General features: G+C 45.8%; 19 non-coding genes across 19 annotated transcripts; 6 read left to right on the top strand and 13 right to left on the bottom strand.

Annotated features, from left to right (window-relative positions):
* Positions 1 to 297: 297 nt before the first annotated feature.
* Positions 298 to 369, bottom strand: trnaw-cca (transfer RNA tryptophan (anticodon CCA)). The gene has a single exon. It is a non-coding gene; the product is annotated as a tRNA-Trp (tRNA).
* Positions 370 to 818: 449 nt separating this feature from the next.
* On the top strand, positions 819 to 891 carry trnak-cuu (transfer RNA lysine (anticodon CUU)). The gene has a single exon. It is a non-coding gene; the product is annotated as a tRNA-Lys (tRNA).
* A 2,381-nt stretch (positions 892 to 3,272) lies between these two features.
* trnal-cag (transfer RNA leucine (anticodon CAG)) lies at positions 3,273 to 3,355 on the bottom strand. Its single transcript has one exon. It is a non-coding gene; the product is annotated as a tRNA-Leu (tRNA).
* A 636-nt stretch (positions 3,356 to 3,991) lies between these two features.
* trnaw-cca (transfer RNA tryptophan (anticodon CCA)) lies at positions 3,992 to 4,063 on the bottom strand. Its single transcript has one exon. It is a non-coding gene; the product is annotated as a tRNA-Trp (tRNA).
* Positions 4,064 to 4,504: 441 nt separating this feature from the next.
* Positions 4,505 to 4,577, top strand: trnak-cuu (transfer RNA lysine (anticodon CUU)). Its single transcript has one exon. It is a non-coding gene; the product is annotated as a tRNA-Lys (tRNA).
* A 2,367-nt stretch (positions 4,578 to 6,944) lies between these two features.
* trnal-cag (transfer RNA leucine (anticodon CAG)) lies at positions 6,945 to 7,027 on the bottom strand. Its single transcript has one exon. It is a non-coding gene; the product is annotated as a tRNA-Leu (tRNA).
* A 636-nt stretch (positions 7,028 to 7,663) lies between these two features.
* Positions 7,664 to 7,735, bottom strand: trnaw-cca (transfer RNA tryptophan (anticodon CCA)). Its single transcript has one exon. It is a non-coding gene; the product is annotated as a tRNA-Trp (tRNA).
* Positions 7,736 to 8,176: 441 nt separating this feature from the next.
* On the top strand, positions 8,177 to 8,249 carry trnak-cuu (transfer RNA lysine (anticodon CUU)). The gene has a single exon. It is a non-coding gene; the product is annotated as a tRNA-Lys (tRNA).
* Positions 8,250 to 10,616: 2,367 nt separating this feature from the next.
* trnal-cag (transfer RNA leucine (anticodon CAG)) lies at positions 10,617 to 10,699 on the bottom strand. Its single transcript has one exon. It is a non-coding gene; the product is annotated as a tRNA-Leu (tRNA).
* Positions 10,700 to 11,335: 636 nt separating this feature from the next.
* trnaw-cca (transfer RNA tryptophan (anticodon CCA)) lies at positions 11,336 to 11,407 on the bottom strand. The gene has a single exon. It is a non-coding gene; the product is annotated as a tRNA-Trp (tRNA).
* Positions 11,408 to 11,848: 441 nt separating this feature from the next.
* On the top strand, positions 11,849 to 11,921 carry trnak-cuu (transfer RNA lysine (anticodon CUU)). Its single transcript has one exon. It is a non-coding gene; the product is annotated as a tRNA-Lys (tRNA).
* Positions 11,922 to 14,288: 2,367 nt separating this feature from the next.
* Positions 14,289 to 14,371, bottom strand: trnal-cag (transfer RNA leucine (anticodon CAG)). Its single transcript has one exon. It is a non-coding gene; the product is annotated as a tRNA-Leu (tRNA).
* Positions 14,372 to 15,007: 636 nt separating this feature from the next.
* On the bottom strand, positions 15,008 to 15,079 carry trnaw-cca (transfer RNA tryptophan (anticodon CCA)). The gene has a single exon. It is a non-coding gene; the product is annotated as a tRNA-Trp (tRNA).
* Positions 15,080 to 15,520: 441 nt separating this feature from the next.
* On the top strand, positions 15,521 to 15,593 carry trnak-cuu (transfer RNA lysine (anticodon CUU)). Its single transcript has one exon. It is a non-coding gene; the product is annotated as a tRNA-Lys (tRNA).
* Positions 15,594 to 17,960: 2,367 nt separating this feature from the next.
* trnal-cag (transfer RNA leucine (anticodon CAG)) lies at positions 17,961 to 18,043 on the bottom strand. The gene has a single exon. It is a non-coding gene; the product is annotated as a tRNA-Leu (tRNA).
* Positions 18,044 to 18,679: 636 nt separating this feature from the next.
* Positions 18,680 to 18,751, bottom strand: trnaw-cca (transfer RNA tryptophan (anticodon CCA)). Its single transcript has one exon. It is a non-coding gene; the product is annotated as a tRNA-Trp (tRNA).
* Positions 18,752 to 19,192: 441 nt separating this feature from the next.
* On the top strand, positions 19,193 to 19,265 carry trnak-cuu (transfer RNA lysine (anticodon CUU)). Its single transcript has one exon. It is a non-coding gene; the product is annotated as a tRNA-Lys (tRNA).
* A 2,367-nt stretch (positions 19,266 to 21,632) lies between these two features.
* trnal-cag (transfer RNA leucine (anticodon CAG)) lies at positions 21,633 to 21,715 on the bottom strand. Its single transcript has one exon. It is a non-coding gene; the product is annotated as a tRNA-Leu (tRNA).
* Positions 21,716 to 22,351: 636 nt separating this feature from the next.
* On the bottom strand, positions 22,352 to 22,423 carry trnaw-cca (transfer RNA tryptophan (anticodon CCA)). The gene has a single exon. It is a non-coding gene; the product is annotated as a tRNA-Trp (tRNA).
* Positions 22,424 to 24,189: the final 1,766 nt, after the last annotated feature.

The raw sequence follows: 24,189 nt of genomic DNA, 5'->3' as shown, positions 1-24,189 counted from the left end.
GGATTCAGGCAATTTTTTGATCGCAAAGCGCTTTCTCACCTTGTCAATATCTCTCGTGTATTTGCCGGTGTTTCCCGATTCTGCCTGTCTCTCTGGCTCTGTTTATTCTGTGTGACCACCTGCAGGTTGATTTTGAGCGAATACCTGTGCTTGTGTCTTGTCACATTAAATAAATGTGGAATTGTGGCGCTTCTCTCCCTGACACTGTGGAAAGAGTGGGACAGTCTTTGGAGCAAGAGTCTGGTTATTGTGAAACGGCAAAGAAAACAATAAATCTTAAATTACCCGGAAGAACATTGACCCCGACGTGATTTGAACACACAGCCTTCTGATCTGGAGTCAGACGCGCTACCGTTGCGCCACGAGCTCCGAAAATATAAAACGCGCTGTTTTCATATACACACGTTCCACAAACACTGTTTCATTCCTCCTGCCTTCTCCTGATTCCTCAGTGTCATTCACAGAAGCGCCTGGTGCCCTCATTTGTTTAACGTACCAAGCAGACACAAACACAGGTATTCCTTCAAAATCAACCCGCAGGTGGCCACAGACACAATAAACAGAGCCAGAGAGAAAGACAGAATCGGGAATCTCCGGGAAATAGACAAGAGATATTGACAAGGACTAAAGCGCTTTGCGATCAGAAAATTGCCTGAACCCCTGTGGTTAATGAAAGGGATTTTGCTGCTTGAGTTCCTTATACGCCTTGGGCTTCTGGAGAACTTGTTTCGTAGTTTGCAGAAACGCGGCTCAGACATGCTGTTGTGACCGGGCCGGGCCTGACTGCAATCAGCGACAATGAAATATAGTTTCGACCGGCCCGGCTAGCTCAGTCGGTAGAGCATGAGGCTCTTAATTTCAGAGTCGTGGGTTCGAGCCCCACGTTAGGCGGTATTTATTTTGTTAAACTTTTATGTTGCTTTCAAAGCGTCATTAATTGAGCGATAACCTTGTTTTGCACAATGAAAGAAATGCGAACTGAGAAAATACTGCAGATGCTGGAAATCTGAATTGAAACAGAAAATGCTGGAGATACTCAGCAGGTCAGGCAGCTTCTGCGAAGAGAGAAACAGAGTTAACGTTTCAGGTCGATAACCTTTCGTCAGAACTGGAAAAAAGAGGTAATGGAACAGATTTTTAAGCAAATGTAGGGGATTCTATGAGATCATGGCTGATCTCCTGCCTCAAATCCATTCACCGGCCCTATCGCCATATCCCTTGATGCCCTTACCAGACAGAAATCTACCGACTTCTGCTTTGAACATACCCAATGACGGAGCCTCCACAGCCATCTGGGGTAGAAAATTCCAAAGATTCACCACCCTCTGTGTGAAGAAATTTCTACTCCTCTCAGTCCAGAATGGCCTAACCTTTATCCTGAGGCTGTGGCCCCTGGTTCTAGACTCCCCAGCCAAGGGAAACATTCTCCCAGCATCCAACCGATCAAATCCTGTAATAAATTTGCATGCTTAATGAGATCCCCTCCCATTCTTCCGAATTCAAGTGATTGCAGGCCTAGTTTACTCAATCTCTTCTCATACGAGTTCAGTGACAGTCTTGCAAATGGTGACTTGATATTCGGTAGTGGGGTCATGGTCCAGGCGGAGGTAGGAGGAGGTGTTGGAGAGTTGGCGTACAGCTTCCGCTAGGTAGAGGTCGGTTCGCCAAACATCAACACCACCACCCTGGTCAGCAAGTTTTGTGCTTTGCATGTTAACTGTTAACTGTTACCCATATCTCATTTTACACAATATATGGGCTACTCCAGCTCCTAATTCTTTTGTTTTATTTGTTATTTCCACACACAGGAGAGCAATCTCGCCCCTGGACAAGCAGAAGGAGCAAGTTCCAACAAAATGATTCCGCAAACGTGATAACTGCTACACTGTGGAACCGTCTCCACTTTCAGTACCAGGTCAGATGGAAATGTTAGACTTTTTTGAGGATGTAACTGGTAGAATAGATAAGGGAGAACCAGTGGATGTGGTGTATTTGGACTTTCAGAAGGTCCCACATAAGAGATTGGCGTGCAAAGTTAAAGCACATGGGATTGGGGGTAAGGTACAGACTTAGATAGAGAACTGGTTGGCAGACAGGAAGCAAAGAGTATGTCTAAACGGGTCTGTTTCCAAGTGGCAGGCAATTACTAGTGGGGTAGGGCAGGGATAAGTGCTAGGACTCCAGCTACTCACAATATATATTAATGATCTAGAAGGTTGAACTAGATGTAATAACTCCAAGTGTGCAGACGACACAAAGCTGGGTGGGCATGTGTGCTGTGAGGAGGATGCAGAGAAACTCCAGTATGATATGGACAGGTTAGGTGATTAACAGAAGCATGGCAGATGCAGTATAATGTGGATAAATGTGAGGTTATCAACTTTGGTGGCAAAAACAGGAAGACAGCTTATTATCAGAATGTCAATAGATTGGGAAAAGGGGAACTGCAATGAGACCTGGGTGTCCGTGTGCACCAATCGCTGAAGGTAAGCATGCAGGTGCAGCAGGTGGTTAAGAAGGCAGATGTTGGCCTTTATACTGAGAGGTTTCGAGTACAGGAGCAAGGATGTCTTGCTGCATTTGTACAAGGCCTTGGTGAGACCATACCTAGAGTATTGTGTGCAGCTTTGGTCACCTTATCTGAGGAAGGATGTTCATGCCATGGAGGGAGTGCAGCGAGGATTCACCAGACTGATACATGGGATGGCAGGAATGACGTATGAAGACAGATTGAGATGATTAGGCTTATATTCGCTAGAGTTAAAAGAACGAGAGGGGATCTCATTGAAACTTACAAAATTCTATCAGGACTAGACACACTAGATGCAGGAAGAATGATACCGATGGTGCGGGAATCCAGAACCAGCGGTCACAGTCTAAGGATAAGGGGTAAGCCACTAAGGGCTGAGATGAGGAGGAATTTCTTCACCCAGAGAGTGGTGAACCTGTTGAATTCTGTACCACAGAAGGCAGTTGAGGCCAATTCATTAAATATATTCAAGAAGGAGTTAGATATATTTCTTAAGGCTAAAGAGATAAAGGGATATGGGGAGAAAGCAGGGACAGGGTACTGAATGTGGATGATCAGCCATGATCTCATTAAATGGCGGAGCAGGCTCGAGGGGCCGAATGGCCTACTCCTGCTCCTATCTTCTCTGTTTCTCTGTGAATGGAGCAGGTGAACTGCTGAATCCCACTTTTTAGGGATGTCCCAATGTCATTACAGTGGTGTGAAAATAAAAGAGTTCCGCTTGGTAATTAAAAGTAAAGACTGTCAGAAGTGGGATTCGAACCCACGCCTCTAGAGGAGACTGCGACCTGAACGCAGCGCCTTAGACCGCTCGGCCATCCTGACTTGTTCCGTTAACTTCTGCATCTCATCACTTCCGCATGAAGAACGTTTCCGTCCGGATGCTTGTTCAATACTGATGAAGGCTCAGTGACCGGGATATCATCTCCCCCGGGGTTTTCCTGAACTTGTGCTCGGTGTATGGGGAGGTTTGTCCTGGGTCCCTGGTATCTTGCAGCTCCAGGGATGGGCAGTAACAATCTGAGCTCTGGAGCTGGGGAAAAGCGAATAATTAATGGATTTAACCCAGGGGTTTAAATTGTTCTGCAAACCATGAACCAGGTTCATCTGAATTCCAAGGTGTGTAAGGAAATCAAGCATCAAAAGCCCTTTCATTAACCACAGGGATTCAGGCAATTTTTTGATCGCAAAGCGCTTTCTCACCTTGTCAATATCTCTCGTGTATTTGCCGGTGTTTCCCGATTCTGCCTGTCTCTCTGGCTCTGATTATTCTGTGTTACCACCTGCAGGTTGATTTTGAGCGAATACCTGTGCTTGTGTCTTGCCACATTAAATAAATGAGGAATTGTGGCGCCTCTTTCCCTGACACTGGGGAAAGAGTGAAACAGTCTTTGGAGCAAGAGTCTGGTTATTGTGAAACGGCAAAGAAAACAATAAATCTTAAATTACCCGGCAGAACATTGACCCCGACGTGATTTGAACACGCAGCCTTCTGATCTGGAGTCAGACGCGCTACCGTTGCGCCACGAGGTCCGAAAATATAAACCGCGCTGTTTTCATATACACACGTTCCACAAACACTGTTTCATTCCTCCTGCCTTCTCCTGATTCCTCAGTGTCATTCACAGAAGCGCCTGATGCCCTCATTTGTTTAACGTACCAAGCAGACACAAACACAGGTATTCCTTCAAAATCAACCCGCAGGTGGCCACAGACACAATAAACAGAGCCAGAGAGAAAGACAGAATCGGGAATCTCCGGGAAATAGACAAGAGATATTGACAAGGACTAAAGCGCTTTGCGATCAGAAAATTGCCTGTGGTTAATGAAAGGGATTTTGCTGCTTGAGTTCCTTATACGCCTTGGGCTTCTGGAGAACTTGTTTCGTTGTTTGCAGAAACGCGGCTCAGACATGCTGTTGTGACCGGGCCGGGCCTGACTGCAATCAGCGACAATGAAATATTGTTTCGACCGGCCCGGCTAGCTCAGTCGGTAGAGCATGAGGTTCTTAATTTCAGAGTCGTGGGTTCGAGCCCCACGTTAGGCGGTATTTATTATGTTAAACTTTTATGTTGCTTTCAAAGCGTCATTAATTGAGCGATAACCTTGTATTGCACAAGGAAAGAAATGCGAACTGAGAAAATACTGCAGATGCTGGAAATCTGAATTGAAACAGAAAATGCTGGAGATACTCAGCAGGTCAGGCAGCTTCTGCGAAGAGAGAAACAGAGTTAACGTTTCAGGTCGATAACCTTTCGTCAGAGATAATGGAACAGATTTTGAAGCAAATGCAGGGGATTCTATGAGACCATGCCTGATCTCCTGCCTCAAATCCATTCACCGGCCCTATCGCCATATCCCTTGATGCCCTTACCAGACAGAAATCTACCGACTTCTGTTTTGAAAATACCCAATGACTGAGCCTTCACAGCCATCTGGGGTAGAAAATTCCAAAGATTCACCACCCTCTGTGTGAAGAAATTTCTTCTCCTCTCAGTCCTGAATGGCCTAACCTTTATCCTGAGGTTGTGGCTCCTGGTTCTAGACTCCCCAGCCAAGGGAAACATTCTCCCAGCATCCAACCGATCAAACCCTGTAATAATTTCGCATGCTAAATGAAATCCCCTCCCATTCTTCCGAATTCAAGAGATTGCAGGCCTAGTTTACTCAATCACTTCTCATACGAGTTCAGTGACAGTCTTGCAAATGGTGACTTGATATTCGGTAGTGGGGTCATGGTCCAGGCGGAGGTAGGAGGAGGTGTTGGAGAGTTGGCGTACAGCTTCCGCTAGGTAGAGGTCGGTTCGCCAAACAGCAACAGCACCACCCTTGTCAGCAAGTTTTGTGCTTTGCATGTTAACTGTTAACTGTTACCCATATCTCATTTTACACAATATATGGGCTACTCCAGCTCCTAATTCTTTTGTTTTATTTGTTATTTCCACACACAGGAGAGCAATCTCGCCCCTGGACAAGCAGAAGGAGCAAGTTCCAACAAAATGATTGCGCAAACGTGATAATTGCTACACTGTGGAACCGTCTCCACTTTCAGTACCAGGTCAGATGGAAATGTTAGAATTTTTGAGGATGTAACTGGTAGAATAGATAAGGGAGAACCAGTGGATGTGGTGTATTTGGACTTTCAGAAGGTCCCACATAAGAGATTGGCGTGCAAAGTTAAAGCACATGGGATTGGGGGTAAGGTACAGACTTAGATAGAGAACTGGTTGGCAGACAGGAAGCAAAGAGTATGTCTAAACGGGTCTGTTTCCAAGTGGCAGGCAATTACTAGTGGGGTAGGGCAGGGATAAGTGCTAGGACTCCAGCTACTCACAATATATATTAATGATCTAGAAGGTTGAACTAGATGTAATAACTCCAAGTGTGCAGACGACACAAAGCTGGGTGGGCATGTGTGCTGTGAGGAGGATGCAGAGAAACTCCAGTATGATATGGAGAGGTTAGGTGATTAACAGAAGCATGGCAGATGCAGTTTAATATGGATAAATGTGAGGTTATCAACTTTGGTGGCAAAAACAGGAAGACAGCTTATTATCAGAATGTCAATAGATTGGGAAAATGGGAACTGCAATGAGACCTGGGTGTCCGTGTGCACCAATCGCTGAAGGTAAGCATGCAGGTGCAGCAGGTGGTTAAGAAGTCAAATGTTGGCCTTGAAAGTGAGAGGTTTCGAGTACAGGAGCAAGGATGTCTTGCTGCATTTGTACAAGGCCTTGGTGAGACCATACCTAGAGTACTGTGTGCAGCTTTGGTCACCTTATCTGAGGAAGGATGTTCTTGCCATGGAGGGAGTGCAGCGAAGATTCACCAGACTGATACATGGGATGGCAGGAATGACGTATGAAGACAGATTGAGATGATTAGGCTTATATTCGCTAGAGTTAAAAGAACGAGAGGGGATCTCATTGAAACTTACAAAATTCTAACAGGACTAGACACACTAGATGCAGGAAGAATGATCCCGATGGTGCGGGAATCCAGAACCAGCGGTCACAGTCTAAGGATAAGGGGTAAGCCACTAAGGGCTGAGATGAGGAGGAATTTCTTCACCCAGAGAGTGGTGAACCTGTTGAATTCTGTACCACAGAAGGCAGTTGAGGCCAATTCATTAAATATATTCAAGAAGGAGTTAGATATATTTCTTAAGGCTAAAGAGATAAAGGGATATGGGGAGAAAGCAGGGACAGGGTACTGAATGTGGATGATCAGCCATGATCTCATTAAATGGCGGAGCAGGCTCGAGGGGCCGAATGGCCTACTCCTGCTCCTATCTTCTCTGTTTCTCTGTGAATGGAGCAGGTGAACTGCTGAATCCCACTTTTTAGGGATGTCCCAATGTCATTACAGTGGTGTGAAAATAAAAGAGTTCCGCTTGGTAATTAAAAGTAAAGACTGTCAGAAGTGGGATTCGAACCCACGCCTCTAGAGGAGACTGCGACCTGAACGCAGCGCCTTAGACCGCTCGGCCATCCTGACTTGTTCCGTTAACTTCTGCATCTCATCACTTCCGCATGAAGAACGTTTCCGTCCGGATGCTTGTTCAATACTGATGAAGGCTCAGTGACCGGGATATCATCTCCCCCGGGGTTTTCCTGAACTTGTGCTCGGTGTATGGGGAGGTTTGTCCTGGGTCCCTGGTATCTTGCAGCTCCAGGGATGGGCAGTAACAATCTGAGCTCTGGAGCTGGGGAAAAGCGAATAATTAATGGATTTAACCCAGGGGTTTAAATTGTTCTGCAAACCATGAACCAGGTTCATCTGAATTCCAAGGTGTGTAAGGAAATCAAGCATCAAAAGCCCTTTCATTAACCACAGGGATTCAGGCAATTTTTTGATCGCAAAGCGCTTTCTCACCTTGTCAATATCTCTCGTGTATTTGCCGGTGTTTCCCGATTCTGCCTGTCTCTCTGGCTCTGATTATTCTGTGTTACCACCTGCAGGTTGATTTTGAGCGAATACCTGTGCTTGTGTCTTGCCACATTAAATAAATGAGGAATTGTGGCGCCTCTTTCCCTGACACTGGGGAAAGAGTGAAACAGTCTTTGGAGCAAGAGTCTGGTTATTGTGAAACGGCAAAGAAAACAATAAATCTTAAATTACCCGGAAGAACATTGACCCCGACGTGATTTGAACACGCAGCCTTCTGATCTGGAGTCAGACGCGCTACCGTTGCGCCACGAGGTCCGAAAATATAAACCGCGCTGTTTTCATATACACACGTTCCACAAACACTGTTTCATTCCTCCTGCCTTCTCCTGATTCCTCAGTGTCATTCACAGAAGCGCCTGATGCCCTCATTTGTTTAACGTACCAAGCAGACACAAACACAGGTATTCCTTCAAAATCAACCCGCAGGTGGCCACAGACACAATAAACAGAGCCAGAGAGAAAGACAGAATCGGGAATCTCCGGGAAATAGACAAGAGATATTGACAAGGACTAAAGCGCTTTGCGATCAGAAAATTGCCTGTGGTTAATGAAAGGGATTTTGCTGCTTGAGTTCCTTATACGCCTTGGGCTTCTGGAGAACTTGTTTCGTTGTTTGCAGAAACGCGGCTCAGACATGCTGTTGTGACCGGGCCGGGCCTGACTGCAATCAGCGACAAGGAAATATAGTTTCGACCGGCCCGGCTAGCTCAGTCGGTAGAGCATGAGGTTCTTAATTTCAGAGTCGTGGGTTCGAGCCCCACGTTAGGCGGTATTTATTTTGTTAAACTTTTATGTTGCTTTCAAAGCGTCATTAATTGAGCGATAACCTTGTATTGCACAAGGAAAGAAATGCGAACTGAGAAAATACTGCAGATGCTGGAAATCTGAATTGAAACAGAAAATGCTGGAGATACTCAGCAGGTCAGGCAGCTTCTGCGAAGAGAGAAACAGAGTTAACGTTTCAGGTCGATAACCTTTCGTCAGAGATAATGGAACAGATTTTGAAGCAAATGCAGGGGATTCTATGAGACCATGCCTGATCTCCTGCCTCAAATCCATTCACCGGCCCTATCGCCATATCCCTTGATGCCCTTACCAGACAGAAATCTACCGACTTCTGTTTTGAAAATACCCAATGACTGAGCCTTCACAGCCATCTGGGGTAGAAAATTCCAAAGATTCACCACCCTCTGTGTGAAGAAATTTCTTCTCCTCTCAGTCCTGAATGGCCTAACCTTTATCCTGAGGTTGTGGCCCCTGGTTCTAGACTCCCCAGCCAAGGGAAACATTCTCCCAGCATCCAACCGATCAAACCCTGTAATAATTTCGCATGCTAAATGAAATCCCCTCCCATTCTTCCGAATTCAAGAGATTGCAGGCCTAGTTTACTCAATCACTTCTCATACGAGTTCAGTGACAGTCTTGCAAATGGTGACTTGATATTCGGTAGTGGGGTCATGGTCCAGGCGGAGGTAGGAGGAGGTGTTGGAGAGTTGGCGTACAGCTTCCGCTAGGTAGAGGTCGGTTCGCCAAACAGCAACAGCACCACCCTTGTCAGCAAGTTTTGTGCTTTGCATGTTAACTGTTAACTGTTACCCATATCTCATTTTACACAATATATGGGCTACTCCAGCTCCTAATTCTTTTGTTTTATTTGTTATTTCCACACACAGGAGAGCAATCTCGCCCCTGGACAAGCAGAAGGAGCAAGTTCCAACAAAATGATTGCGCAAACGTGATAATTGCTACACTGTGGAACCGTCTCCACTTTCAGTACCAGGTCAGATGGAAATGTTAGAATTTTTGAGGATGTAACTGGTAGAATAGATAAGGGAGAACCAGTGGATGTGGTGTATTTGGACTTTCAGAAGGTCCCACATAAGAGATTGGCGTGCAAAGTTAAAGCACATGGGATTGGGGGTAAGGTACAGACTTAGATAGAGAACTGGTTGGCAGACAGGAAGCAAAGAGTATGTCTAAACGGGTCTGTTTCCAAGTGGCAGGCAATTACTAGTGGGGTAGGGCAGGGATAAGTGCTAGGACTCCAGCTACTCACAATATATATTAATGATCTAGAAGGTTGAACTAGATGTAATAACTCCAAGTGTGCAGACGACACAAAGCTGGGTGGGCATGTGTGCTGTGAGGAGGATGCAGAGAAACTCCAGTATGATATGGAGAGGTTAGGTGATTAACAGAAGCATGGCAGATGCAGTTTAATATGGATAAATGTGAGGTTATCAACTTTGGTGGCAAAAACAGGAAGACAGCTTATTATCAGAATGTCAATAGATTGGGAAAATGGGAACTGCAATGAGACCTGGGTGTCCGTGTGCACCAATCGCTGAAGGTAAGCATGCAGGTGCAGCAGGTGGTTAAGAAGTCAAATGTTGGCCTTGAAAGTGAGAGGTTTCGAGTACAGGAGCAAGGATGTCTTGCTGCATTTGTACAAGGCCTTGGTGAGACCATACCTAGAGAACTGTGTGCAGCTTTGGTCACCTTATCTGAGGAAGGATGTTCTTGCCATGGAGGGAGTGCAGCGAAGATTCACCAGACTGATACATGGGATGGCAGGAATGACGTATGAAGACAGATTGAGATGATTAGGCTTATATTCGCTAGAGTTAAAAGAACGAGAGGGGATCTCATTGAAACTTACAAAATTCTAACAGGACTAGACACACTAGATGCAGGAAGAATGATCCCGATGGTGCGGGAATCCAGAACCAGCGGTCACAGTCTAAGGATAAGGGGTAAGCCACTAAGGGCTGAGATGAGGAGGAATTTCTTCACCCAGAGAGTGGTGAACCTGTTGAATTCTGTACCACAGAAGGCAGTTGAGGCCAATTCATTAAATATATTCAAGAAGGAGTTAGATATATTTCTTAAGGCTAAAGAGATAAAGGGATATGGGGAGAAAGCAGGGACAGGGTACTGAATGTGGATGATCAGCCATGATCTCATTAAATGGCGGAGCAGGCTCGAGGGGCCGAATGGCCTACTCCTGCTCCTATCTTCTATGTTTCTATGTGAATGGAGCAGGTGAACTGCTGAATCCCACTTTTAAGGGATGTCCCAATGTCATTACAGTGGTGTGAAAATAAATGAGTTCCGCTTGGTAATTAAAAGTAAAGACTGTCAGAAGTGGGATTCGAACCCACGCCTCCAGAGGAGACTGCGACCTGAACGCAGCGCCTTAGACCGCTCGGCCATCCTGACTTGTTCCGTTAACTTCTGCATCTCATCACTTCCGCATGAAGAACGTTTCCGTCCGGGTGCTTGTTCAATACTGATGAAGGCTCAGTGACCGGGATATCATCTCCCCCGGGGTTTTCCTGAACTTGTGCTCGGTGTATGGGGAGGTTTGTCCTGGGTCCCTGGTATCTTGCAGCTCCAGGGATGGGCAGTAACAATCTGAGCTCTGGAGCTGGGGAAAAGCGAATAATTAATGGATTTAACCCAGGGGTTTAAATTGTTCTGCAAACCATGAACCAGGTTCATCTGAATTCCAAGGTGTGTAAGGAAATCAAGCATCAAAAGCCCTTTCATTAACCACAGGGATTCAGGCAATTTTTTGATCGCAAAGCGCTTTCTCACCTTGTCAATATCTCTCGTGTATTTGCCGGTGTTTCCCGATTCTGCCTGTCTCTCTGGCTCTGATTATTCTGTGTGACCACCTGCAGGTTGATTTTGAGCGAATACCTGTGCTTGTGTCTTGTCACATTAAATAAATGAGGAATTGTGGCGCCTCTTTCCCTGACACTGGGGAAAGAGTGAGACAGTCTTTGGAGCAAGAGTCTGGTTATTGTGAAACGGCAAAGAAAACAATAAATCTTAAATTACCCGGAAGAACATTGCCCCCGACGTGATTTGAACACGCAGCCTTCTGATCTGGAGTCAGACGCGCTACCGTTGCGCCACGAGGTCCGAAAATATAAACCGCGCTGTTTTCATATACACACGTTCCACAAACACTGTTTCATTCCTCCTGCCTTCTCCTGATTCCTCAGTGTCATTCACAGAAGCGCCTGATGCCCTCATTTGTTTAACGTACCAAGCAGACACAAACACAGGTATTCCTTCAAAATCAACCCGCAGGTGGCCACAGACACAATAAACAGAGCCAGAGAGAAAGACAGAATCGGGAATCTCCGGGAAATAGACAAGAGATATTGACAAGGACTAAAGCGCTTTGCGATCAGAAAATTGCCTGTGGTTAATGAAAGGGATTTTGCTGCTTGAGTTCCTTATACGCCTTGGGCTTCTGGAGAACTTGTTTCGTAGTTTGCAGAAACGCGGCTCAGACATGCTGTTGTGACCGGGCCGGGCCTGACTGCAATCAGCGACAATGAAATATAGTTTCGACCGGCCCGGCTAGCTCAGTCGGTAGAGCATGAGGTTCTTAATTTCAGAGTCGTGGGTTCGAGCCCCACGTTAGGCGGTATTTATTTTGTTAAACTTTTATGTTGCTTTCAAAGCGTCATTAATTGAGCGATAACCTTGTTTTGCACAATGAAAGAAATGCGAACTGAGAAAATACTGCAGATGCTGGAAATCTGAATTGAAACAGAAAATGCTGGAGATACTCAGCAGGTCAGGCAGCTTCTGCGAAGAGAGAAAGAGAGTTAACGTTTCAGGTCGATAACCTTTCGTCAGAGACAGTGGAACAGATTTTTAAGCCAATGTAGGGGATTCTATGAGACCATGCCTGATCTCCTGCCTCAAATCCATTCACCGGCCCTATCGCCATATCCCTTGATGCCCTTACCAGACGGAAATCAACCGACTTCTGTTTTGAACATACCCAATGACTGAGCCTCCACATCTATCTGGGGTAGAAAATTCCAAAGATTCACCACCCTCTGTGTGAAGAAATGTCTTCTCCTCTCAGTCCTGAATGGCCTAACCTTTATCCTGAGGTTGTGGCACCTGGTTCTAGACTCCCCAGCCAAGGGAAACATTCTCCCAGCATCCAACCGATCAAACCCTGTAATAATTGTGCATGCTTAATGAGATCCCCTCCCATTCTTCCGAATTCAAGAGATTGCAGGCCTAGTTTACTCAATCTCTTCTCATACGAGGTCAGTGACAGTCTTGCAGATGGTGACTTGATATTCGGTAGTGGGGTCATGGTCCAGGCGGAGGTAGGAGGAGGTGTTGGAGAGTTGGCGTACAGCTTCCGCTAGGTAGAGGTCGGTTCGCCAAACAGCAACAGCACCACCCTTGTCAGCAAGTTTTGTGCTTTGCATGTTAACTGTTAACTGTTACCCATATCTCGTTTTACACAATATATGGGCTACTCCAGCTCCTAATTTTTTTGTTTTATTTGTTATTTCCACACACAGGAGAGCAATCTCGCCCCTGGACAAGCAGAAGGAGCAAGTTCCAACAAAATGATTCCGCAAACGTGATAACTGCTACACTGTGGAACCGTCTCCACTTTCAGTACCAGGTCAGATGGAAATGTTAGAATTTTTTGAGGATGTAACTGGTAGAATAGATAAGGGAGAACCAGTGGATGTGGTGTATTTGGACTTTCAGATGGTCCCACATAAGAGATTGGCGTGCAAAGTTAAAGCACATGGGATTGGGGGTAAGGTACAGACTTAGATAGAGAACTGGTTGGCAGACAGGAAGCAAAGAGTATGTCTAAACGGGTCTGTTTCCAAGTGGCAGGCAATTACTAGTGGGGTAGGGCAGGGATAAGTGCTAGGACTCCAGCTACTCACAATATATATTAATGATCTAGAAGGTTGAACTAGATGTAATAACTCCTAGTGTGCAGACGACACAAAGCTGGGTGGGCATGTGTGCTCTGAGGAGGACGCAGAGAAACTCCAGTATGATATGGACAGGTTAGGTGATTAACAGAAGCATGGCAGATGCAGTTTAATGTGGATAAATGTGAGGTTATCAACTTTGGTGGCAAAAACAGGAAGACAGCTTATTATCAGAATGTCAATAGATTGGGAAAAGGGGAACTGCAATGAGACCTGGGTGTCCGTGTGCACCAATCGCTGAAGGTAAGCATGCAGGTGCAGCAGGTGGTTAAGAAGGCAAATGTTGGCCTTTATAGTGAGAGGTTTCGAGTATAGGAGCAAGGATGTCTTGCTGCATTTGTACAAGGCCTTGGTGAGACCATACCTAGAGTATTGTGTGCAGCTTTGGTCACCTTATCTGAGGAAGGATATTCTTGCCATGGAGGGAGTGCAGCGAAGATTCACCAGACTGATACATGGGATGGCAGGAATGACGTATGAAGACAGATTGAGATGATTAGGCTTATATTCGCTAGAGTTAAAAGAACGAGAGGGGATCTCATTGAAACTTACATAATTCTAAAAGGACTAGACACACTAGATGCAGGAAGAATGATCCCGATGGTGCGGGATCCAGAACCAGCGGTCACAGTCTAAGGATAAGGGGTAAGCCACTAAGGGCTGAGATGAGGAGGAATTTCTTCACCCAGAGAGTGGTGAACCTGTTGAATTCTGTACCACAGAAGGCAGTTGAAGCCAATTCATTAAATATATTCAAGAAGGAGTTAGATATATTTCTTAAGGCTAAAGAGATAAAGGGATATGGGGAGAAAGCAGGGACAGGGTACTGAATGTGGATGATCAGCCATGATCTCATTAAATGGCGGAGCAGGCTCGAGGGGCCGAATGGCCTACTCCTGCTCCTATCTTCTATGTTTCTATGTGAATGGAGCAGGTGAACTGCTGAATCCCACTTTTAAGGGATGTCCCAATGTCATTACAGTGGTGTGAAAATAAATGAGTTCCGCTTGGTAATTAAAAGTAAAGACTGTCAGAAGTGGGATTCGAACCCACGCCTCCAGAGGAGACTGCGACCTGAACGGAGCGCCTTAGACCGCTCGGCCATCCTGACTTGTTCCGTTAACTTCTGCATCTCATCACTTCCGCATGAAGAACGTTTCCGTCCGGGTGCTTGTTCAATGCTGATGAAGGCTCAGTGCCCGGGATATCATCTCCCCCGGGGTTTTCCTGAACTTGTGCTCGGTGTATGGGGAGGTTTGTCCTGGGTCCCTGGTATCTTGCAGCTCCAGGGATGGGCAGTAACAATCTGAGCTCTGGAGCTGGGGAAAAGCGAATAATTAATGGATTTAACCCAGGGGTTTAAATTGTTCTGCAAACCATGAACCAGGTTCATCTGAATTCCAAGGTGTGTAAGGAAATCAAGCATCAAAAGCCCTTTCATTAACCACAGGGATTCAGGCAATTTTTTGATCGCAAAGCGCTTTCTCACCTTGTCAATATCTCTCGTGTATTTGCCGGTGTTTCCCGATTCTGCCTGTCTCTCTGGCTCTGATTATTCTGTGTGACCACCTGCAGGTTGATTTTGAGCGAATACCTGTGCTTGTGTCTTGTCACATTAAATAAATGAGGAATTGTGGCGCCTCTTTCCCTGACACTGGGGAAAGAGTGAGACAGTCTTTGGAGCAAGAGTCTGGTTATTGTGAAACGGCAAAGAAAACAATAAATCTTAAATTACCCGGAAGAACATTGACCCCGACGTGATTTGAACACGCAGCCTTCTGATGTGGAGTCAGACGCGCTACCGTTGCGCCACGAGGTCCGAAAATATAAACCGCGCTGTTTTCATATACACACGTTCCACAAACACTGTTTCATTCCTCCTGCCTTCTCCTGATTCCTCAGTGTCATTCACAGAAGCGCCTGATGCCCTCATTTGTTTAACGTACCAAGCAGATACAAACACAGGTATTCCTTCAAAATCAACCCGCAGGTGGCCACAGACACAATAAACAGAGCCAGAGAGAAAGACAGAATCGGGAATCTCCGGGAAATAGACAAGAGATATTGACAAGGACTAAAGCGCTTTGCGATCAGAAAATTGCCTGTGGTTAATGAAAGGGATTTTGCTGCTTGAGTTCCTTATACGCCTTGGGCTTCTGGAGAACTTGTTTCGTAGTTTGCAGAAACGCGGCTCAGACATGCTGTTGTGACCGGGCCGGGCCTGACTGCAATCAGCGACAATGAAATATAGTTTCGACCGGCCCGGCTAGCTCAGTCGGTAGAGCATGAGGTTCTTAATTTCAGAGTCGTGGGTTCGAGCCCCACGTTAGGCGGTATTTATTTTGTTAAACTTTTATGTTGCTTTCAAAGCGTCATTAATTGAGCGATAACCTTGTTTTGCACAATGAAAGAAATGCGAACTGAGAAAATACTGCAGATGCTGGAAATCTGAATTGAAACAGAAAATGCTGGAGATACTCAGCAGGTCAGGCAGCTTCTGCGAAGAGAGAAAGAGAGTTAACGTTTCAGGTCGATAACCTTTCGTCAGAGACAATGGAACAGATTTTTAAGCCAATGTAGGGGATTCTATGAGACCATGCCTGATCTCCTGCCTCAAATCCATTCACCGGCCCTATCGCCATATCCCTTGATGCCCTTACCAGACAGAAATCTACCGACTTCTGTTTTGAACATACCCAATGACTGAGCCTCCACAGCTATCTGGGGTAGAAAATTCCAAAGATTCACCACGCTCTGTGTGAAGAAATGTCTTCTCCTCTCAGTCCTGAATGGCCTAACCTTTATCCTGAGGTTGTGGCACCTGGTTCTAGACTCCCCAGCCAAGGGAAACATTCTCCCAGCATCCAACCGATCAAACCCTGTAATAATTGTGCATGCTTAATGAGATCCCCTCCCATTCTTCCGAATTCAAGAGATTGCAGGCCTAGTTTACTCAATCTCTTCTCATACGAGGTCAGTGACAGTCTTGCAGATGTTGACTTGATATTCGGTAGTGGGGTCATGGTCCAGGCGGAGGTAGGAGGAGGTGTTGGAGAGTTGGCGTACAGCTTCCGCTAGGTAGAGGTCGGTTCGCCAAACAGCAACAGCACCACCCTTGTCAGCAAGTTTTGTGCTTTGCATGTTAACTGTTAACTGTTACCCATATCTCATTTTACACAATATATGGGCTACTCCAGCTCCTAATTTTTTTGTTTTATTTGTTATTTCCACACACAGGAGAGCAATCTCGCCCCTGGACAAGCAGAAGGAGCAAGTTCCAACAAAATGATTCCGCAAACGTGATAACTGCTACACTGTGGAACCGTCTCCACTTTCAGTACCAGGTCAGATGGAAATGTTAGAATTTTTTGAGGATGTAACTGGTAGAATAGATAAGGGAGAACCAGTGGATGTGGTGTATTTGGACTTTCAGATGGTCCCACATAAGAGATTGGCGTGCAAAGTTAAAGCACATGGGATTGGGGGTAAGGTACAGACTTAGATAGAGAACTGGTTGGCAGACAGGAAGCAAAGAGTATGTCTAAACGGGTCTGTTTCCAAGTGGCAGGCAATTACTAGTGGGGTAGGGCAGGGATAAGTGCTAGGACTCCAGCTACTCACAATATATATTAATGATCTAGAAGGTTGAACTAGATGTAATAACTCCTAGTGTGCAGACGACACAAAGCTGGGTGGGCATGTGTGCTCTGAGGAGGACGCAGAGAAACTCCAGTATGATATGGACAGGTTAGGTGATTAACAGAAGCATGGCAGATGCAGTTTAATGTGGATAAATGTGAGGTTATCAACTTTGGTGGCAAAAACAGGAAGACAGCTTATTATCAGAATGTCAATAGATTGGGAAAAGGGGAACTGCAATGAGACCTGGGTGTCCGTGTGCACCAATCGCTGAAGGTAAGCATGCAGGTGCAGCAGGTGGTTAAGAAGGCAAATGTTGGCCTTTATAGTGAGAGGTTTCGAGTATAGGAGCAAGGATGTCTTGCTGCATTTGTACAAGGCCTTGGTGAGACCATACCTAGAGTATTGTGTGCAGCTTTGGTCACCTTATCTGAGGAAGGATGTTCTTGCCATGGAGGGAGTGCAGCGAAGATTCACCAGACTGATACATGGGATGGCAGGAATGTCGTATGAAGACAGATTGAGATGATTAGGCTTATATTCGCTAGAGTTAAAAGAACGAGAGGGGATCTCATTGAAACTTACATAATTCTAACAGGACTAGACACACTAGATGCAGGAAGAATGATCCCGATGGTGCGGGATCCAGAACCAGCGGTCACAGTCTAAGGATAAGGGGTAAGCCACTAAGGGCTGAGATGAGGAGGAATTTCTTCACCCAGAGAGTGGTGAACCTGTTGAATTCTGTACCACAGAAGGCAGTTGAGGCCAATTCACTAAATATATTCAAGAAGGAGTTAGATATATTTCTTAAGGCTAAAGAGATAAAGGGATATGGGGAGAAAGCAGGGACAGGGTACTGAATGTGGATGATCAGCCATGATCTCATTAAATGGCGGAGCAGGCTCGAGGGGCCGAATGGCCTACTCCTGCTCCTATCTTCTATGTTTCTATGTGAATGGAGCAGGTGAACTGCTGAATCCCACTTTTAAGGGATGTCCCAATGTCATTACAGTGGTGTGAAAATAAATGAGTTCCGCTTGGTAATTAAAAGTAAAGACTGTCAGAAGTGGGATTCGAACCCACGCCTCCAGAGGAGACTGCGACCTGAACGCAGCGCCTTAGACCGCTCGGCCATCCTGACTTGTTCCGTTAACTTCTGCATCTCATCACTTCCGCATGAAGAACGTTTCCGTCCGGGTGCTTGTTCAATGCTGATGAAGGCTCAGTGACCGGGATATCATCTCCCCCGGGGTTTTCCTGAACTTGTGCTCGGTGTATGGGGAGGTTTGTCCTGGGTCCCTGGTATCTTGCAGCTCCAGGGATGGGCAGTAACAATCTGAGCTCTGGAGCTGGGGAAAAGCGAATAATTAATGGATTTAACCCAGGGGTTTAAATTGTTCTGCAAACCATGAACCAGGTTCATCTGAATTCCAAGGTGTGTAAGGAAATCAAGCATCAAAAGCCCTTTCATTAACCACAGGGATTCAGGCAATTTTTTGATCGCAAAGCGCTTTCTCACCTTGTCAATATCTCTCGTGTATTTGCCGGTGTTTCCCGATTCTGCCTGTCTCTCTGGCTCTGATTATTCTGTGTGACCACCTGCAGGTTGATTTTGAGCGAATACCTGTGCTTGTGTCTTGTCACATTAAATAAATGAGGAATTGTGGCGCCTCTTTCCCTGACACTGGGGAAAGAGTGAGACAGTCTTTGGAGCAAGAGTCTGGTTATTGTGAAACGGCAAAGAAAACAATAAATCTTAAATTACCCGGAAGAACATTGACCCCGACGTGATTTGAACACGCAGCCTTCTGATCTGGAGTCAGACGCGCTACCGTTGCGCCACGAGGTCCGAAAATATAAACCGCGCTGTTTTCATATACACACGTTCCACAAACACTGTTTCATTCCTCCTGCCTTCTCCTGATTCCTCAGTGTCATTCACAGAAGCGCCTGATGCCCTCATTTGTTTAACGTACCAAGCAGACACAAACACAGGTATTCCTTCAAAATCAACCCGCAGGTGGCCACAGACACAATAAACAGAGCCAGAGAGAAAGACAGAATCGGGAATCTCCGGGAAATAGACAAGAGATATTGACAAGGACTAAAGCGCTTTGCGATCAGAAAATTGCCTGTGGTTAATGAAAGGGATTTTGCTGCTTGAGTTCCTTATACGCCTTGGGCTTCTGGAGAACTTGTTTCGTAGTTTGCAGAAACGCGGCTCAGACATGCTGTTGTGACCGGGCCGGGCCTGACTGCAATCAGCGACAATGAAATATAGTTTCGACCGGCCCGGCTAGCTCAGTCGGTAGAGCATGAGGTTCTTAATTTCAGAGTCGTGGGTTCGAGCCCCACGTTAGGCGGTATTTATTTTGTTAAACTTTTATGTTGCTTTCAAAGCGTCATTAATTGAGCGATAACCTTGTTTTGCACAAGGAAAGAAATGCGAACTGAGAAAATACTGCAGATGCTGGAAATCTGAATTGAAACAGAAAATGCTGGAGATACTCAGCAGGTCAGGCAGCTTCTGCGAAGAGAGAAAGAGAGTTAACGTTTCAGGTCGATAACCTTTCGTCAGAGACAATGGAACAGATTTTTAAGCCAATGTAGGGGATTCTATGAGACCATGCCTGATCTCCTGCCTCAAATCCATTCACCGGCCCTATCGCCATATCCCTTGATGCCCTTACCAGACAGAAATCTACCGACTTCTGTTTTGAACATACCCAATGACTGAGCCTCCACAGCTATCTGGGGTAGAAAATTCCAAAGATTCACCACCCTCTGTGTGAAGAAATGTCTTCTCCTCTCAGTCCTGAATGGCCTAACCTTTATCCTGAGGTTGTGGCACCTGGTTCTAGACTCCCCAGCCAAGGGAAACATTCTCCCAGCATCCAACCGATCAAACCCTGTAATAATTGTGCATGCTTAATGAGATCCCCTCCCATTCTTCCGAATTCAAGAGATTGCAGGCCTAGTTTACTCAATCTCTTCTCATACGAGGTCAGTGACAGTCTTGCAGATGGTGACTTGATATTCGGTAGTGGGGTCATGGTCCAGGCGGAGGTAGGAGGAGGTGTTGGAGAGTTGGCGTACAGCTTCCGCTAGGTAGAGGTCGGTTCGCCAAACAGCAACAGCACCACCCTTGTCAGCAAGTTTTGTGCTTTGCATGTTAACTGTTAACTGTTACCCATATCTCATTTTACACAATATATGGGCTACTCCAGCTCCTAATTTTTTTGTTTTATTTGTTATTTCCACACACAGGAGAGCAATCTCGCCCCTGGACAAGCAGAAGGAGCAAGTTCCAACAAAATGATTCCGCAAACGTGATAACTGCTACACTGTGGAACCGTCTCCACTTTCAGTACCAGGTCAGATGGAAATGTTAGAATTTTTTGAGGATGTAACTGGTAGAATAGATAAGGGAGAACCAGTGGATGTGGTGTATTTGGACTTTCAGATGGTCCCACATAAGAGATTGGCGTGCAAAGTTAAAGCACATGGGATTGGGGGTAAGGTACAGACTTAGATAGAGAACTGGTTGGCAGACAGGAAGCAAAGAGTATGTCTAAACGGGTCTGTTTCCAAGTGGCAGGCAATTACTAGTGGGGTAGGGCAGGGATAAGTGCTAGGACTCCAGCTACTCACAATATATATTAATGATCTAGAAGGTTGAACTAGATGTAATAACTCCTAGTGTGCAGACGACACAAAGCTGGGTGGGCATGTGTGCTCTGAGGAGGACGCAGAGAAACTCCAGTATGATATGGACAGGTTAGGTGATTAACAGAAGCATGGCAGATGCAGTTTAATGTGGATAAATGTGAGGTTATCAACTTTGGTGGCAAAAACAGGAAGACAGCTTATTATCAGAATGTCAATAGATTGGGAAAAGGGGAACTGCAATGAGACCTGGGTGTCCGTGTGCACCAATCGCTGAAGGTAAGCATGCAGGTGCAGCAGGTGGTTAAGAAGGCAAATGTTGGCCTTTATAGTGAGAGGTTTCGAGTACAGGAGCAAGGATGTCTTGCTGCATTTGTACAAGGCCTTGGTGAGACCATACCTAGAGTATTGTGTGCAGCTTTGGTCACCTTATCTGAGGAAGGATGTTCTTGCCATGGAGGGAGTGCAGCGAAGATTCACCAGACTGATACATGGGATGGCAGGAATGATGTATGAAGACAGATTGAGATGATTAGGCTTATATTCGCTAGAGTTAAAAGAACGAGAGGGGATCTCATTGAAACTTACATAATTCTAACAGGACTAGACACACTAGATGCAGGAAGAATGATCCCGATGGTGCGGGATCCAGAACCAGCGGTCACAGTCTAAGGATAAGGGGTAAGCCACTAAGGGCTGAGATGAGGAGGAATTTCTTCACCCAGAGAGTGGTGAACCTGTTGAATTCTGTACCACAGAAGGCAGTTGAGGCCAATTCATTAAATATATTCAAGAAGGAGTTAGATATATTTCTTAAGGCTAAAGAGATAAAGGGATATGGGGAGAAAGCAGGGACAGGGTACTGAATGTGGATGATCAGCCATGATCTCATTAAATGGCGGAGCAGGCTCGAGGGGCCGAATGGCCTACTCCTGCTCCTATCTTCTATGTTTCTATGTGAATGGAGCAGGCGAACTGCTGAATCCCACTTTTAAGGGATGTCCCAATGTCATTACAGTGGTGTGAAAATAAATGAGTTCCGCTTGGTAATTAAAAGTAAAGACTGTCAGAAGTGGGATTCGAACCCACGCCTCCAGAGGAGACTGCGACCTGAACGCAGCGCCTTAGACCGCTCGGCCATCCTGACTTGTTCCGTTAACTTCTGCATCTCATCACTTCCGCATGAAGAACGTTTCCGTCCGGGTGCTTGTTCAATGCTGATGAAGGCTCAGTGACCGGGATATCATCTCCCCCGGGGTTTTCCTGAACTTGTGCTCGGTGTATGGGGAGGTTTGTCCTGGGTCCCTGGTATCTTGCAGCTCCAGGGATGGGCAGTAACAATCTGAGCTCTGGAGCTGGGGAAAAGCGAATAATTAATGGATTTAACCCAGGGGTTTAAATTGTTCTGCAAACCATGAACCAGGTTCATCTGAACTCCAAGGTGTGTAAGGAAATCAAGCATCAAAAGCCCTTTCATTAACCGCAGGGATTCAGGCAATTTTTTGATCGCAAAGCGCTTTTTCACCTTGTCAATATCTCTCGTGTATTTGCCGGTGTTTCCCGATTCTGCCTGTCTCTCTGGCTCTGTTTATTCTGTGTGACCACCTGCAGGTTGATTTTGAGCGAATACCTGTGCTTGTGTCTTGTCACATTAAATAAATGAGGAATTGTGGCGCTTCTCTCCCTGACACTGTGGAAAGAGTGAGACAGTCTTTGGAGCAAGAGTCTGGTTATTGTGAAACGGCAAAGAAAACAATAAATCTTAAATTACCCGGAAGAACATTGACCCCGACGTGATTTGAACACGCAGCCTTCTGATCTGGAGTCAGACGCGCTACCGTTGCGCCACGAGGTCCGAAAATATAAACCGCGCTGTTTTCATATACACACGTTCCACAAACACTGTTTCATTCCTCCTGCCTTCTCCTGATTCCTCAGTGTCATTCACAGAAGCGCCTGATGCCCTCATTTGTTTAACGTACCAAGCAAACACAAACACAGGTATTCCTTCAAAATCAACCCGCAGGTGGCCACAGACACAATAAACAGAGCCAGAGAGAAAGACAGAATCGGGAATCTCCGGGAAATAGACAAGAGATATTGACAAGGACTAAAGCGCTATGCGATCAGAAAATTGCCTGTGGTTAATGAAAGGGATTTTGCTGCTTGAGTTCATTATACGCCTTGGGCTTCTGGAGAACTTGTTTCGTAGTTTGCAGAAACGCGGCTCAGACATGCTGTTGTGACCGGGCCGGGCCTGACTGCAATCAGCGACAATGAAATATAGTTTCGACCGGCCCGGCTAGCTCAGTCGGTAGAGCATGAGGCTCTTAATTTCACAATCGTAGGTTCGAGCCCCACGTTAGGCCGTATTTATTTTGTTAAACTTTTATGTTGCTTTCAAAGCGTCATTAATTGAGCGATAACCTTGTTTTGCACAATGAAAGAAATGCGAACTGAGAAAATACTGCAGATGCTGGAAATCTGAATTAAAACAGAAAATGCTGGAGATACTCAGCAGGTCAGGCAGCTTCTGCGAAGAGAGAAACAGAGTTAACGTTTCAGGTCGATAACCTTTCGTCAGAGATAATGGAACAGATTTTTAAGCAAATGTAGGGGATTCTATGAGACCATGGCTGACCTCCTGCCTCAAATCCATTCACCGGCCCTATCGCCATATCCCTTGATGCCCTTACCAGACAGAAATCTACCGACTTCTGTTTTGAACAAACCCAATGACTGAGCCTCCACAGCCATCTGGGGTAGAAAATTCCAAAGATTCACCACCCTCTGTGTGAAGAAATTTCTTCTCCTCTCAGTCCTGAATGGCCTAACCTTTATCCTGAGGTTGTGGCCCCTGGTTCTAGACTCCCCAGCCAAGGGAAACATTCTCCCAGCATCCAACCGATCAAACCCTGTAATAATTGTGCATGCTTAATGAGATCCCCTCCCATTCTTCCGAATTCAAGAGATTGCAGGCCTAGTTTACTCAATCTCTTCTCATACGAGGTCAGTGACAGTCTTGCAGATGGTGACTTGATATTCGGTAGTGGGGTCATGGTCCAGGCGGAGGTAGGAGGAGGTGTTGGAGAGTTGGCGTACAGCTTCCGCTAGGTAGAGGTCGGTTCGCCAAACAGCAACAGCACCACCCTTGTCAGCAAGTTTTGTGCTTTGCATGTTAACTGTTAACTGTTACCCATATCTCATTTTACACAATATATGGGCTACTCCAGCTCCTAATTCTTTTGTTTTATTTGTTATTTCCACACACAGGAGAGCAATCTCGCCCCTGGACAAGCAGAAGGAGCAAGTTCCAACAAAATGATTCCGCAAACGTGATAACTGCTACACTGTGGAACCGTCTCCACTTTCAGTACCAGGTCAGATGGAAATGTTAGAATTTTTTGAGGATGTAACTGGTAGAATAGATAAGGGAGAACCAGTGGATGTGGTGTATTTGGACTTTCAGAAGGTCCCTCATAAGAGATTGGCGTGCAAAGTTAAAGCACATGGGATTGGGGGTAAGGTACAGACTTAGATAGAGAACTGGTTGGCAGACAGGAAGCAAAGAGTATGTCTAAACGGGTCTGTTTCCAAGTGGCAGGCAATTACTAGTGGGGT

This window comes from Somniosus microcephalus, unplaced genomic scaffold, assembly GCF_052327205.1.
Source record: "Somniosus microcephalus isolate GS21.2 unplaced genomic scaffold, FLI_Smic_1.0 unresolved_chr4, whole genome shotgun sequence".
Lineage (NCBI taxonomy): Eukaryota > Metazoa > Chordata > Chondrichthyes > Squaliformes > Somniosidae > Somniosus > Somniosus microcephalus.
This window is presented reverse-complemented; position numbering and strand designations above follow the sequence as displayed.